The sequence below is a fragment of the Hibiscus syriacus genome, unplaced genomic scaffold (genome assembly GCF_006381635.1).
Source record: "Hibiscus syriacus cultivar Baekdansim isolate YM2019G1 unplaced genomic scaffold, ASM638163v2 tig00003398_pilon, whole genome shotgun sequence".
Lineage (NCBI taxonomy): Eukaryota > Viridiplantae > Streptophyta > Magnoliopsida > Malvales > Malvaceae > Hibiscus > Hibiscus syriacus.
The window spans coordinates 2319082-2336099 of NW_024061969.1; the positions used below are offsets into that span (position 1 = coordinate 2319082).

At 38.6% G+C, this 17018-nt stretch overlaps 1 long non-coding RNA gene across 1 annotated transcript; it reads left to right on the forward strand.

Annotated features, from left to right (window-relative positions):
* Nucleotides 1-859: 859 nt before the first annotated feature.
* Nucleotides 860-1473, forward strand: LOC120176360. The gene is made up of 2 exons (XR_005521318.1): nucleotides 860-1045; nucleotides 1126-1473. It is a non-coding gene; the product is annotated as an uncharacterized LOC120176360 (long non-coding RNA).
* The last annotated feature ends 15545 nt before the right edge of the window (nucleotides 1474-17018 follow it).

The window sequence follows — 17018 nt, forward strand, 5'->3', positions numbered from 1 at the left end:
ATAAACCTCTTCAGTACAATCTAACTTTCTGGTTGATATTGTATTTTCAGTACTGTGATGTGTTATTCTTGTTTTTGTTTGCTTAACAAAGCAGGCGCCTTTTTGTTAAATGTTCTCTTGGTCTTTTGTCAAAGAGTTGTGCAAAGATTTCCATGTTTATGCTGTGGAGACTCGTATCTATATATAAATTAAACTATTGTAACTTTCGAGTATTTGGTCAAAAAAAAAAACTTCTGACTATGCATAAACTGGCTAGTTTCCAGATAAGGAATGAATCAGCTTCCACCCCGTTATATCATGCCGGGGTATTCTCTGTCTTGTTACTTTCATCCGAGCATAACGTGATGGATTGATAGTTGAATTATTAATTATCTGAATCTAGTGATTAGATATTTATTCACCAAAATCATGGTATTTCATAGATCAAGCAAGATGTCACAGATGATGATGGATTTCGTTTTGAGACGAAGTGCTGTCTTTAATATTTGGACCATTGAATTCTTAGCACTTTGGATTACATTAGGATACTCAAGTTGTCTCTGCATGAATATGCAACAATAAGCATGCTTCCCGGTGAAAATTTGAAGTTTGCAGTTCCATGGAAATATTTTGGGACAAAAAGGAAAACAGAGCAACACTTTTAACAAAAATGTTGTGGGGATGATAAGATCTAACGGTCTGCATTTCTCAGTCATTATTACATGATTAAGTTTTCTAATGACATAATGGTACAAGACTGATTCCTTTTCAAGTAAGTTGAATGACAAGGCATGTACAGATATGGGATTCTACTCCTATGCAATGGTAGTCTCAAGTTAACTGTTATAATTAATCGTTGTGCAAAGCATGTACAGATATGGATTCTCTCCTTCGAATTGACGCTGAATTCATCAAATTCACTCTTAATGTCATGCTAATTTTGACAATACTATGCCAGGGCATTTATGGAGTCAGAATTACCAACTTTTAAAGAGAAAAACCCTCAACTGGAGCTGGTCACCGAACTCATTCGTGGACAGCATCCACATTTGAAGGCCTTTTTACAGTAAGTTACTCTTTAAACATGTATTGTTTCTCCAAAATCACCTCAGCCATTTAAAAACTAATCTCTTGCCAATTTGTCAGAGAACAAAAACGAGCGGGTGGTATGCATGAAGAATTTGACTCCTGAAGATATCCTCCTTCATGCAACCAGGCTAAGAAACGCTTTGGGAAGAAAGGTGGTGAAATTGAAGACGAGGCATGCAACTAAACACCCTAGTGTGCAAGGTACATGGACAACTGAGGTGAAATTTTGAGACACAATAGTACTCTCTTTTTTGCTGTATTTGGCCATGATGGTAACTTTTTCTAGAACATTCCATCTCATTGGAGGTCAGTGGAACTTCTATGTTATGGACAAATCCTAATGATGTTTGAATCATTGAGTATGAATTGAATACTGCCTCTACTTGTATGATGTGTTGAAAGCATGGTAGTAGTAAAGATGATTGGACCCATATATTTTCTGAATTTTTAGCTTTGATTTTCTTATGCTGCTCAACTAATGGCTCATATAAGTGATTCCTCATAGAACTCCTTAACAAAATTAACACAAAACACGAATTATGACTCTTAACACTATGTTTGATAGGAAAAAAAGGAGGGCTAAATAGTGTTACCTTTTGGGAAGGGGGAAAAGGATGAATTTTTTTTCTCGAAATCGATCGGCATTTCTAAGGCAGAAGAACAGTATTTAAATGAAGGGTAAAGTATACGAATGGTACCTTGACTATAGGTAATTGTTTTGTTGAGTCCTCTGACTATAAAAACTTACAAAATGATCATTTGATTATAGGGTGGTGTTTTGTTGAGTCATCGACTATTAAAAGTTGTAAAATAGTCACCAACTATTCATATATTCCAAACTCGTCATTTTTCGTTAAAAATTTGACATCAGTCTAAGTTGAACGGTAACCTGTTGTATAATTGTCGGAACCGTCTTTCGGTTGGACCCCGGAATTGGGCTTCGACTTGAAAAATGTGGATTAGGAGTCGCCACCGATCTTTTATTAAAAATAAATAGGTAGATCGGATACCTTATTTCTTACCTGATCTGCGTTGTACCAGTGATGTGTCGGATTCGGGAGTCGGTTAGAGTCAAGGAAGGGTTAGTGCCCTTGAACTACCCTTTCGGTACTATGTAATTTCCAGTTGTCTTAAATTAGGAAAGTTGCAAGTTAAATTTAAAGGTAAAAATAATATCCAGTTACTTACCTCTGATTGGTGAAAATTCCCTTAAGAGTTTAAAGATGTTAGACTTATATTGAAATACAAGATCGAATTAAGAGAAAAAAAACACATGTAAATATGAGAGCAACAACAAAACTGAAAAAAAGACGATAACGTGAGTAGACATACAAATAGAACATGCGTAAATATATAACAAAGTGGAAAAAGAATAAAAACATAAATAAAACAAGAAAAACACAGAGACAACAAAAAAAGATAAAAGGAAGAACGAAACAAATGATATATACAAATAATAATAGTATATGATATTTTTAAATAGAAAAGGTAATAAATATATTATGCATACATAGAAGTATTGTACCAAAACAAACAAATGTATATATATACACATAAATATAAAAAAAACAAATGAACGAAAACAATAAATAGAAAATAGAGAAACCTATAAATAAGTAATATATATACATATAAATGAGTAAAATAAGAAGAAAATAATAAAAATAGTAATAGTAGTATAAAAAAATAAAAGATAAAAAATATATATATAATAATTTGTAAACAAAAATAAAAAGAAATAAAATAAACAAATAAAATAATATGAAAGAAAAAATAATAATAATAATATTAATATTAAAAGTAATAATAATGGTTATAAAAACAATAAATAGGAATAAATAAATAAAATTAAAAAAATAAAAAAATAGTAAAATGATCATAACGGGACTAAATTGAAATGTAAACCAAATTTAGTGTCCAAATTAAAAGAAAATCGAGGTTTAAAAACTGATTCGGGGTCTAAATTAAATGTTTTAAAACCTGGAGAACCAAAATGCGAATCTTCCGCTTCTTATTAAGAACACGCGGGTCTGAGGGGTTCGGTGGGTCGGGTCATAAGCTGGATCGGGTCCAATATAAAAGCCAATGCTTTGGCCTAATTTTCCATTTCCTTTCATTTGAAATCAAAGCCCCCCCATTAAAATGCTCTCAACTTGTTTTTGTGTTCTTGAAGAACACATGAACACCGCCGCAAATTTCCAGATTCCGGTGATCCCGCCGTCTCGCCAGCCACCGTTCATCGACGGCAAAAATTATTTTTTTCCAAAGCTTTTTAATCTAGTTTTCAAACATCAAAATATTTTTTTAAAAAATGAGCCTTGGGGGCTAGATCTACTAAAGAATACTCCGACCAAGCCCCTCCGTTCATCGGCTAGAAACAATCTTTTTGGGTTTCTTTCGAACCAAGACACAATAAAGACATAAGACAAGGAAAAACAACATGCAAAGATATGAACTTTTTTACCTTTCTTTTCGAAATATTGCAAGAAACCTTCGAAATGGCTCTGAACGTTTAGTTGTGATTTGCTAGTAACTTTGCTACTCTTATTTTTATCATTCTATTCCTATTAAAACACTGCTTGCTAACGGATTTGTTATCCGTGGCCGAGAATCTCGGTCGTTAGAGGCAAACGTGCGGTGTTGGGGCTTGCTTGGGAGACGTACTGCATGAGGGGACCTCAGTGAAGAGGTTGCGGCGTTGATGGAGCAAAGGTTGCTAGGTTCTGGAAACCCTAGAGGGGTCTGTTGTGGACCGTTGGATCACACCTTGATCCAACGGTCAAGGTGCATGGCGACTGGAGATGAAAGAGCTAGGGTTTCCCAAACCCTAGCTGATTTGGGTTCGGGCTCCAGTTTGTGTATTGGGTTTGGGTAGCTGACTTGGGCCATATGTTGTTATTTTTTATTTGTAAAGGGCCTGTACACAAACATAAAAAATATATATATAAGTATGTATATTATATAATATAGTTAGCAAATATTATATAACGGATGAAATTTAGTGTCTTCAGCTGCCCCTCTTTGCTCATTATCGTGTAACGACAATAGAGCAAAGATTAAAAGACACAAATTTCAGCTATATTGAATATCCTCTATCGTAGAGTTGAAATTCGATATTAAGACTGGTTTGTCAATTTAAATTGTATATGAAATGACTCCCTTATCGTGGGGTTGAGTTGAAACTGGAAAGCTCTGAGCATGGTATCCTTCGTCGTGAAGTTGAAATTGTATGGCCCCTTTGTCGTGAAGTTGAGCCCCAGAATTGGATATCCTTCGTCGTGAAATTGAAATCCAATGTAAGTTGTGTTGTTTCGAGGCCAATATCCTTCGTTGTGAAGTTGAAATCCAATCTAGAGATGGATGATGCTCGTGTGCACGATTCCCTTCGTTGTGAAGTTGAAACCGCGGGTGGCCCCTTCGTCGTGAAGTTGAGCCTGGTAATTAGATATCCTTCTTCGTGAAGTTGAAATCCAATTAAGTTGTATTGCTCCGAGTCCAATATCTTCCATCGTGAAGTTGAAATTGGTCCTGGAACTGAGAAATTGTTTGTTGACGGTCAGCCGCCCCTTTGCTGTGAAGTTGAGCTTGTGATGTCTTGAGTCCAATATCTTTCGCTGTGAAGTTGAAATTGACTCTGAAAAAAGTTGCTTGTTGACAATCAGCCGCCACTTCGTCATGAAGTTGAGCTTGTGTTGTCTTGGGTCCAATATCCTTCGTTGCGAAGTTGAAATTGGCTCTGAAATTGGGAAGCCCTTTCGTCGTGAAGTTAAGCCCCGAATGGCACGATATCCTCCGTCGTGGATTTGAAATCGTAGATGGCCCCTTCGTCGTGAAGTTGCCTTGACTTGAATATCCTTCGTCGTGAAGTTGAAATCCAAGTATTGTATGTTGCGGGTGGACACGATTCCCTTCGCTGTGAAGTTGAAATTGTGGATGACCCCTTTATTGTGAAGTTTGAAGTTTGGCTTTGAGCTAGATATCCTTCATCTTGAAGTTGAAATCTACTCTCGAGCAAATTGATTCGTTTCGTCCAATATCCTTCGTTGTGAAGTTGAAATTGGCTCTAGATAAAACCTGCAAAGATATGCATATATGTGATGCTATGAATGCAATGCTCTTAGGTGTGCCTAAAATGTATATGCAACATATGTTATTTTGGGCTCTGGAGAGAAATCTCGATATCCGGTGGCCTATCGTTGTTGACCCTTGATTTTGAAGTCTTAAAGTTCTGATCCCTGATCTTGAATTCTTCAAATGTTTAAATCTGATGTGCACATTCTATTTGTGTCTTGATTTGGGAAATGCTTCCCGACCATCTCAAGTATGTGAATGAGCCTTGATCGGCTTTCGAGTACCTGTACTTTTCAATGAATCTTTTATACAGTAATATGCGATTATCTTTTGCATAAGTAGATAAATCATTGAGTTTAAGTTCAATTCAAGATGCTCAAAAGGAATTGATTTAGAGAAAAGATTGTCTTTGTTCATAAGGGAGAAAAAGAACAAATAATACATGACAAACACTTTGGAGAGTGAATACATGATGAAGTATGAGATCTCGATAATGTGGGCACTTCTGAGCTGAAAAGCCATCAGGTGACTTTGAACACAACCTTTGCCAAAGGATTTTTGAAAATACGACAACGTTCTGGAGAGTGCAACCTTTCTCCGACTTGTTGAGTTTGTAGAAGATTCAGATGTCGGGATGTTTCCACTGTCAATATCCAAATCACCCTTTTCGGGTTTTCAACTTGGACCCATCCTTGGTTGCAAGACGCCCTTTGCGGGTTTTCATCTTGAACCCACCTTATTTTTCTTTTTCGTTTTTGTTCTTTTTCTCTTTTTTTCCTTTTTTTTCAATTTAGGGCGCCCTTTTGGGTTTTCACCCTAAACATTTTTTCCCTTTTTTGTGTTTTTCTCTTTTTTTCAACTTAAGACGCCCTTTCAGGTTTTCATCCTAAGCGAAGTACTTTTTGACTACATCCGAGTTGATGGGATGTGGCATTTCAAGTCCGTCCATTTCAGCCAGGACAAGGGCTCCTCTGGAGAAGGCCTTTTTTACGACATAAGGTTCTTCCCAATTTGGTGTCCATTTTCCTCGGAAATCTTTCTGGACTGGCCAAATTCTTTTTAGCACCAGATCTCCTTCACAGAATATTCTCGGGTGTACCTTTTTGTCATGTTCTCGGATCATTCTTTTTCTGATAGATTTGACCACGATGAATGGCTTTCCGTCTCTTTTCATCTATCAGATTAAGCTGATCATATTTGGATTGTACCCACTCTGCATCATCCAGTTTGACTTCTGTCAAGACCCAAAGTGACAGGATCTCTACTTCAATCGGTAGCACTACTTCCATTCCATAAGCTAGTGAAAATGGAGTTATCCCAGTCGAGGTTCGTATCGAGGTTCGATAAGCGAACAAAGCAAAAGGCAACTTCTCATGCCAGTCTTTGTAAGTTTCAATCGTTTTCTCCACTATCTTCTTAATGTTTTTGTTCGCTGCTTCTACTGCTCCGTTGATGTTTGGTTTATAAGCATTATAATTATGATGCTTTATGTTAAACTACTCACAAGCAGCATTCATCATTTTTTTGTTCAAGTTTGTAGCGTTATCGGTGATGATCCTTTCAGGTAGACCATACCGACATATGATTTTTTTTCTTCAAAAACTTGCAAATAGTGGACTGAGTGACACTGGTACGACGCAGCCTCTACCCATTTCGTGAAGTAATCAATTGCCACGAGAATAAAATAGTGACCATTCAAAGCCTTCGGGTGGATTTGCCCGATAACGTACATGCCCCACACAGAGAAAGGCCAGGGCGACGTCATTACATGAAGCGGATGAGGTGGAACATTGATTTTATCTCTGTAAATCTGACATTTATGACATCTTCTAGCATAGTTGATGCAATCATTTTCCAGTGTGGACCAAAAATATCCACATCTCATTATTTGTCTTGATATCATATGTCCATTTGCATGTGCTCCACAAACTCCATCATGTACTTCTTCCACTATCATTTTTGCCTCTTCAGCAATGACGCACCTTAACAGGACTTGATTATGGCTTTTCTTGTATAAAACCTCTCCGTCAAGGACATATCCAGCTGCCATCCTTCTAAGGGTTGTCTTATCGGTTTCGGTGGCTTCTTCTGGATAACTTCGATGCTTGATATATTGCAGAATGTCGTAGTACCAAAGCTTAGTGTATTTCGCTTCTTCAATTTGGTAACAATGATCCAGGTACTCATACGACTGCATGTTAATTGACATCATTTCAGACTCCCCGCTAGCCTTGAATGCGGCTGCCAAGGTAACTAAAGCGTCAGCCATTTGATTTTCTTCTCTTGGCATGTAGTGGAAGGTGACTTCGTCGAACTCTTCAAGAAGATCCAGTACTAGTTTTCGATACTCTAACAGCTTTACATCCTTGGTTTCCCATTCTCCTCGGAGCTGATAGATTACTAAGGCTGAGTCTCCGTACACCCGCAAAGTCTTTATGTTTTTCCCCAGTGCAGCCTAAATTCCCAAGACACAAGCTTCGTATTCTGCCATATTATTGGTGCAGTCGAAGTTTAGTCTTGCTGGTAAATGGGTAGTGACTCCCTTCTGGAGAGATCATGATTGTCCCGATGCGATGTCCTAATGTATTTGATGCACCATCGAAATGTATTCTCCAGGAACTGTCCGTTGAAGTACTTGCTTCTTCTAAGGATATAGCCATCAAGTCTTCATCTGGAAAATCAAAGTCCAAAGGTTCGTAATTCTCATCGGTTCTACTAGCCAAGAACTCAGATATGGCAATTCCTTTGATTGTTTTTTGGCTCACGTACTCGATGTCAAATTCAGACAAGAGCATCAGACATCGGGCTAACCTTCTAGATAGAGCAGGTACAATCATCATGTACTTCAGGGTATCTAACTTGGAAATCAGCCAAGTAGTGTGGAACAACATGTATTGTCGGAGTCTTTTTGCAGCCTAGACTAAAGCACATCACATCTTCTCGATAGGAGGATATATGACCTCGCAATCGGTGAACTTCTTACTTAAATAGCAGATGGCTCTTTCCTTCTTTACAGATTCATCATGTTGACCTAGGACACACCCCATGGAGTTCTCGAATATAGAGAGATACAAGAGCAGAGGTTTGCCCAGGATAGGGGACATCAGGACAAGAGAGTGAGACAAATACTCCTTTACTTTCTCGAATACAATCTGACATTTTTCATCCCACGTTCCAGCGTTGTTCTTTCAGAGAAGACGGAAGATTGGGTCACATTGGTCAGTTAACTGAGATATGAACCGTGCTATGTAGTTCAATCTGCCCAGAAAACCTCTGACCTCTTTTTGTGTTCGTGGTGGAGATAGACTTTGAATAGCCTTAACTTTATCAGGATCGACCTCGATGTCTTTCCTGCTGACTACGAAGCCTAATAGTTTCCCAGATGTTACCCCGAAAGTGCACTTGCTAGGGTTCAATCTCAGTTGGAACTTCCTAAATCTCTGGAAGAGCTTCCACAGATTCTCGACATGTTCATTCTCGGTTTGTGCCTTGACAATCTTGTCATCGACATAGCTCTCTGATATGTTGCCCCAGTATTCTTCAAACCGAAAGGCATCACTTTATAACAAAAAGTTCCCCACATCGTAACGAACATGGTCTTCTCCATGCCTTCGGGATGTATCTTGATCTGGTTATATCCTGAGAATCTATCCATGAATGAAAATAAAGTGTTCCCGGCTGTATTTTCTACCAACGTGTCAATGTGAGGCAGAGGAAAGTTATCTTTAAGGCTCACTTTGTTAAGGTCTCGGTAATCAACGCACATGCAAACCTTCCCATCTTTCTTCGGAACTGGCACTATGTTGGCTACCCACTCTGTGTACTTGGCCACTTGAAGGAAACCAACATCGAATTGTTTATTGACTTCTTCTTTAATTTTAAGGAGCATCTCAGGTCGTATCCTTCTCAATTTCTGTTGCACGGGTTTACACTCTGGCTTAATTGGCAGTTTATGAATTACCATATATGTGTCTAGTCCCGGCATGTCTTGATATGACCAGGCGAACACATCTCTATACTCCTAAAGTAAGACTATCAGGTTTTGTCTTACTTCAGCCGAGAGAGTTGTACCGATTTTAACTTCCTTTCTGTCATCCTCAGTGCCCAAATTCAAGATTTCGATCACCTCCTCATGTGGTAGTATTTGTTTCTCTTCTTTTTCTACCATTCTCAACAATTCGGTAGACAAGTTACACTTCTCTTCAGTGTCTCATTCATCAAATTCCCCGAGATAAATGGCCGATTCAAAATCCACTTTCGGATCAAGATCATCAGTGCCTACATTATCGTTATCTGGGGTCCTGAAGGAACACAGAAGATATGTGTGTGTGAGAGGAAATATCCCACATGAAACAGTGAAAGAATTAAATTTCAAAGAAAATGGAAATGAAGTGCTGGAAATAAGATAATAGATAATGAATTCAAAAATAAATGAAAGAAAATTTGTTTTCCATGAACATAGAAAAAAATGCATCATTTATTGAAATTAAACCAAATGTTTATTCACCCTTACAAAAGATCACCTATTGCCCCGGGTATAGACAAATAGGGATAGTTCGAATATTACTCTGAAATATTCTTGTAAACCACAGGTAATTCTTCCACCGACCAGCTACTAGGCACAAACCCAGGTGGTAGAGGGCATATCCCAGATCTATCTTCGTTGTCAGCATCTTCTGTGGTCACGGCATTGATGCTCATATCTTCCAGACCGGCTTCTAACTCGGATGTGGTGATTTCAAACACATAACCACCTGACTTGAATGTTTTGTAAAGAGGCGAGAACGTCATAGGCTTCAATCGAAGTTTATTTCCAGTCAACCTTGCTAATCTCCTCTCCCAGGTTCTTTTGGATCTCTTTCCTCTTTTCCTGATAACTGGGCTGAAAACCGAGGTCAAACTGATTTAGCTTTGAAATGGAAAAGATTGGATTTATCCTTCCTTGCAACTGCTTCCCAAACCCCTTTCCGATCTTGGCACCTCGACCCAGGGTTTGCTTGATCTCTATCTTTATGCACTGAGAGAGTCAGGGTTTAGGAATCCTTCTTCCTTCCACCATAAATATGGCATTCATGAATTCTAATGAGTGGAATGAGCACTCTACTACTTCCTCATCCACCTCGATGTATGGGGCCTCCGTGGTTACAATTGCCACGATATCTTCCTCAGCATTAATGATTACCAGGGCCCCATCAATAACAAATTTAACTTTTTGGTGCAGCATGGAGGGTACTGCACCTACTTGATGAATCCATGGCCATCCCAAAAGACAACTATAGGATGGCATGATATACATCACAAGGAATTTGACATCATAGGTGGTTGGTCCGATGGTCAACGGTACCTCGATCTTATCGACTACCTCTCTTTTGGTCTCGTCAAATGCTCGAACCACGTTCTGACAGGCTCTCATATGAGAGGTATCTATTGACAGTCTTTTCAATGTCACCAAAGGCATCACGTTCAGGGCCGAGCCGTTGTCAATCAATACACTCAGTAAAGCACCCCTTGCAATACGTAGTGATATGCAGTGCCTTTGTTCGACCTCTTCCTCCGGGTGGAATCTCATCATCTGAAAATGAGATGAGATTATCAGCTTGAATATTGTTCACCATTCCTTCAACAGTGTTTCTCGGTGTGCTTTCGAGTTTAAAAATAGTGCTAGCATTGAAGTACGCGTAGGTAAGCTATGGAGTTGTTCTACAATATTGTACTCGTTGTGCTTCAATATCTTGAGGAACTCTTTAGCTTCTTCCTCCTTTATGGGTTCATTGACAACTAGAACATATTCTTTGAATGGCTCAAGTGGTCTTTGCCCCACTTTGCTATCACATCCTTTGGAAGTACTCACCTGACATTTGTACTTCCATGGCACTTGCCGATTGTCCTTGTATTGAAAAGGCTGAGGTTCTGTGATCACCACCTTGGCTGGTGTTGTTGTTGTTATCTTCGCTTTAGGGGTAATTATCAGAGGACTACCCCTGCCATACTTCTTGTCAAATGATTCTCCGGTAGCGCAAACATCTGCTTCCAAAGAATCTTGAATTTCCTCGTAAAATTCCAGCTCTTTCCGGTCTATCATGAGCTGGACTATCGACCTGAATTCCGGGTACTCTTGCACATTATGTCCCTTTTCATTGTGGTAACAACAATGATTACCATCTTCAATCCTTGTTGCACGTTAATAGGGCGTAAGAAGCCCCGCCTTTACCATTTGGCTCCATACCCAAGCCAAAGGAGTTTTAACTTCCAAAACACAAGTTTTGATTTTCTTGCCATTCTCAGTGGTGATTGCATTGATTCCAGTCTCTGGATGATTAGGTAAGGGATTTTGGGCGACGTTCGGTGCTCCGGAGTTGAAATGGATCCAATTCTTATTCCGCATTCGTTGTACAAGCCTCTTGAATGCAAGAAAATTTTCGATTGAATGCCCCTGCACACCTCCATGATATTCACAGTGGGCGTTTTCGTCAAACCATTTTGGATATGGGGGCTTTATCGGATCCATTAGGTAGGGTGATACCGCGTGAGTGTCGAAGAGTTATTGCTATAACTCTTTATACGTCATGGGAATGGGTTCGAACTGCTCTCTTTCCTTTTCTCTCCTTGGTTCTCTCTGAGTTTGGTTAGAAGTACCGGATGGTACATCTGCAGTTACTTTCGAACTTGAGACCGTAATACATTTTTTGGTGTTGTATGTGTTAACATTGTTGATCTCTCACTCTTTGTTCTTCATGGGAGGCTTTTTACTGGAGTCACCTCCCTCAATCTTTCCTTGTTTTATGGGCAGTTCAACAATTTCACCGGCCATGACCAGATTTGAGAAACTTCCCAATGTGATTGCCACCAGGTGTCTTCAGGGTCTGTAAAAAAAGCTTTCTAGTTTCCTTTTCATCCAAGGGTGGATGAACTTGCATAGATGAATCCCTCCATCTCTGTGCGTACTGTCGAAAACTTTCGTTATGCTTCTTTTCCAGGCTCTGCAGCATAACTCGATCTGGTCTCATATCATTGATATATTTGTACTACTCTAAGAAAGACTTGGCTAAGTCTTTCCATGTCTTGATATGAGTTCGGTTGAGCTGGTTGTACCACCGGATAGCTGAATCGGACAGGCTCTCCTGAAAGTAGTGGATCAGGAGTTGGTTATTTCCCCCGTATCCTTTCATCTTCCGACAGAACATAGTGATATGGGCTGAAGGGAAGTTGTTCCTATCAAACTTCTCAAACTCAGGAATTTTAAACTTATTTGGAAGCACCAAATCAGGAACCAGGCTCAGTTCCATTGCGTCCACCCCATAATAATCATGGTCCCCTTGGACCATCTTCATTTGATCTTCCAGTAGTCTAATCTTCTCTTCCATCTTTTTTGTTTTATCCTCTTCATCCAAATCCAGTATATTATAATCATCCGGATGGTTGTCAGGACAGGTTGTGGAAGCTTGCACCTTTGCAACAGATGATGCTTTCCTTTCGTTGCAGATGAGTTCTCTTGCAGTCCAGGTAAAATCCCGGGTGAAATAACCACCTGCAGGGTCGGTGATATGGTTACCCCCTCAGACGCACCTACTCCGGGTGCACTTTCTTGTTGTTGTAAACCATACAACTTAGCCACGATTTGGTTGACTAAGGATTCCTGGCTTTTCTTGATGGACTCCATGGTTTTTTCACTATTTTGAGCCATTTTGTCCTCCAATTCTTTCTGCAGTCTTGCCATGTTCTCCTCAATCTTCTCGATTCTGGTATCTATTTGTTTCTTTTTTGCACGAGTGTTGTGAGGGTGATGTGTGTCTTGAGCTCGCGGCGGTATACTTGGTGTTTGCTCGTTTTCATTCTGAGACATGTTCTGTTGGTTAATATGAATGTAAAAACATGGAAAATATATAAAAAAAATATTAAATATAAAATGCAATGAATGCAATGCATGATGTATGTGATTTGGAGGCATTGATCCAGAAAAAGTGTTCATTATTATAATAATCCTTATTCAGACAAAAATGTTTTATCTTTTAAGAGACATAAAAACAAATTAAAGGTACATTCAGACTAAATCCTCTAGACCCCTGACAGCTTCTAGTAGATTAACAAGTCTTCTGCCTTTATCTGTCACTGGTTGAATGCCTTGTCGAACCACTCCAGCTTTCCTTTCTAGGCCGTGAAAATGACGGGCTGCCTTCTCTACTTGATTCAGGAAATCTTTGATGGTTGCGTCTCTGGCCCTCACCCTTCGTTGTGATTATTCCCAACGAAAACGCCACTGTAAGCCTTCGTCGAAAGGTACTATCTGAAGCTCGTTCGCTTGTTTCTTGAATCCATCTACAATAGCTTCTAACTCAGCTATTGTTTTCCATCCTTTTCATGTTGCTTCTCTAAGTCAGCCACTCGGATTCTCATGTGTTGGTTCTGATGTTGACTGTCTGCCAAGCGTCTTTGAGAAGTCTTCAACTGTTCCTTCCAAGCTCTTTCATCTGGTCCCTCAAATTTTCTTTTCAAACTGTGAGCTTCGTCTTTCCAGTATTCAGAGGTTACCTTTAACTTGGAGTTATCCTTGACTTTATCTTGATACCCCTTTCTCAAGTCTTCGAGCTCAAAACGAACTCTTTTCTGCTCTCTTTCCAGTTTGTCTGCTTTATCTTTCTGAGAGTCGACATCTAGCTTCCACTGATAACGTTCAACTTCAAGTTCCTTAACCCTCTGCTTCAGCTCGTTATTCACAGCTTCAAACTCTGCCTTGGCTATCTCAAGTTCAGAAAGGACAGACTTGAGATGTTCCTCCATGGTCTGGGTGTCTTCACAGTCTGGCACCAGGATGTTGTCATTTTTTCTCAATCTTCTCCACTCCACATAATTCAGAGTAAGCATGTCTCTGGCAGCTACAACATCCATCCGGAATACTTTCTTCCATGAATCGGATGCTTCCTTGATCATTTTCTTACAATTGTCACCGTGATATACAAACTCTGATCTAGCTAGTCCACTTGTTGCTGGGACAAACTGATGTGCCCCATACGGTCTAAGTGCTAACAGCGGAGCATACCCAACTGCACCCCAAAGTCCAAGTAATGCCATAGTATCAGAATCCCCACATCAGAAAAGAACATCACCGAGGAACAACCATGGGGCTCTCTAGGTAATATCCCGATCCTGAAGATGTGTAAAGGCTTTCATCCACTTTTCCCTTGAAGCACCTTCATGCCATTTCCTAGTTATGAATTCTCCCAAAGGTGAATAGGTAGTGTTGAATCAGCGGTAGGTAACCCCGTTAGTTTTCCAGAAGTGACTGTGAATCCAGACTTGAATGAGCTGAACACACCCAATGAACCTTCCTCCACTAGCTCTTCTGCAATGATTGAGAGACCGAAAGGTCTCGGCTAAAATGGTCGGTGTTGGGTTGACTCGCCTTGGAAGTTATTCAAATAGTTCTACCACGGCTGCGTCGATGCACCCCAAAGTCTTTGGAAAGATTACCAAACCATACAGACCTAGTGCAAAAAAGTATATAGTCTTCCATTCATCAGGGTGGTTCTTCATTAGTTGCCTTATGTGGATCCACTCGATTCCATCCCCGCTACTTTTGTGTCGGAGTCAATCAGTCACCCATTTTTCATCAACTCCTACAATCTTAGCCAATCCATTATTGAAAGGCTGACTCTTGATGTGTTTGATATATGCCCTCTCTAGTCTGATGCTTTCGCAGTGCAATAATGTAGTGTACCGTTCGATAGTGGGTACCATGTCCTCCCGGTTAAAGGTGAATCAACTGTATCCCGGGTTCCAGAATTGAATCAAGGCTATGATTAAGGGCTCATCAGTCTTAACATGAAGTAAAAGTACAATGTCACCGTATCGTTGGCTGAACTTCTATTTCCGATCATTCTTCCAACTGTCCCAGATGTCTCGAAGCTCTTGCATATATTGTTCTGTTTTAGGCTGATAGAGGCGTAGTTAACCAGCTCTGACACATAACTTCCTTGAAGACTGTCTCCCTTTTCCTTCTGAGTCTTCTCGGACCATAGTCGTACCTCGGGGTTTTCAATCTCTTGTATTACAACACCTTTGTCCATTAATTCAGATTATTTTGTGTGTAACAAACACTTTTTAAGGATCAATAGCCTCTTGTAATGATGCAAATGCTAAAAAACAAACACAAAGGCAAACAAGTCAGTAAAATAAAAATAAATAAATAAATAAATAATGACGAAAGAAAAATAAGAAGATTAAGAAGGAAAAAAACATGGTTAGGGCAAAAATGTCCTAGGGTTTGAAATGGGATTTTGGGGTAGGCTATATTTCTCCATAGTCTCCCGGTTTAGGTTCTAAAAAACGGTACCCGAGTTCTCCTTGATGGTGCCCCCTTGGGCTTGCCAGACCCTTAGTCCTAAACCCATCACAGGCTCGTGTGGACTAAGTTAAACTCGAGAGGACACATTCCCTTATGCCCGCACGGTGAATAAATTCACACGAAGACATAAGGTATATGAATCTCGAAGGCTACTTGTTAGGCCCTCGCGGTGAATAAATTCACACGAATGCGTCGCTTTCACCCCCACTTAAAACAAGGTTCAGAGCTCGGGTATAGAGCCTTAAGTGAAAAAGAAGCTTTGAAGGCTAAAATCATTAGAAAACGATTAGTACAAATATTTACTCAAAAATATAATCAAAAGTAAGCAATAAGGATCGAAATGTTACCTTAAAATTTAAACTTACCCTTTTCATTAAAAAGACAACTGGAAATTACCTTAGCCTGACTCACTTACCTATGTCCCCAGCGGAGTCGCCAAGCTGTCAGAACCGTCTTTTGGTTAGACCTTGGAATTGGGCTTCGACTTGAAAAATGTGGATTAGGAGTCGCCACCGATCTTTTATTAAAAATAAATAGGTAGATCGGATTCTTACCTGATCTGCGTTGTATCAGTGATGTGTCGGATTCGGGAGTCGGTTACAGTCAAGGAAGGGTTAGCGCCCATGAACTGCCCTTTTGGTACTATGTAATTTACAGTTGTCTTAAATTAAGAAAGTTGCAAGTTAAATTTAAAGGTAAAAATAAGATTCCAGTTACTTACCTCTGATTGGTGAAAATTCCCTTAAGAGTTTAAAGATGTTAGACTTATATTGAAATACAAGATCGAATTAGGAGAAAAAAACACATGTAAATATGAGAGCAACAACAAAACTGAAAAAAAGACGATAACATGAGTAGACATACAAATAGAACAGAATAAAAATGATAACATGCGTAAATATATAACAAAGTGGAAAAAGAATAAAAACAGAAACAAAACAAGAAAAACACAGAGACAACAAAAAAAGATAAAAGGAAGAATGAAACAAATGATATATACAAATAATAATAGAATATGATATTTTTAAATAGAAAAGGTAATAAATATATTATGCATACATAGAAGTATTGTACCAAAACAAACAAATGTATATATATACACATAAATATAAAAAAAACAAAACAAATGAACGAAAACAATAAATAGAAAATAGAGAAACCTATAAATAAGTAATATATATACATATAAATGAGTAAAATAAGAAGAAAATAATAATAATAATAATAATAATAGTAGTATAAAAAAATAAAAGATAATATATATATAATAATTTGTAAACAAAAATAAAAAGAAATAAAATAAACAAATAAAATAATATGAAAGGAAAAATAATAATAATAATATTTATATTAAAAGTAATAATAATGGTTATAATAACAATAAATAGGAATAAAAAAATAAAAAAAAATAGTAAAATGATCATAACGGGACTAAATTGAAATGTAAACCAAATTTAGTGTCCAAATGAAAAGAAAATCGAGGTTTAAAAATTGATTCGGGGTCTAAATTAAATGTTTTAAAACCTGGAGAACCAAA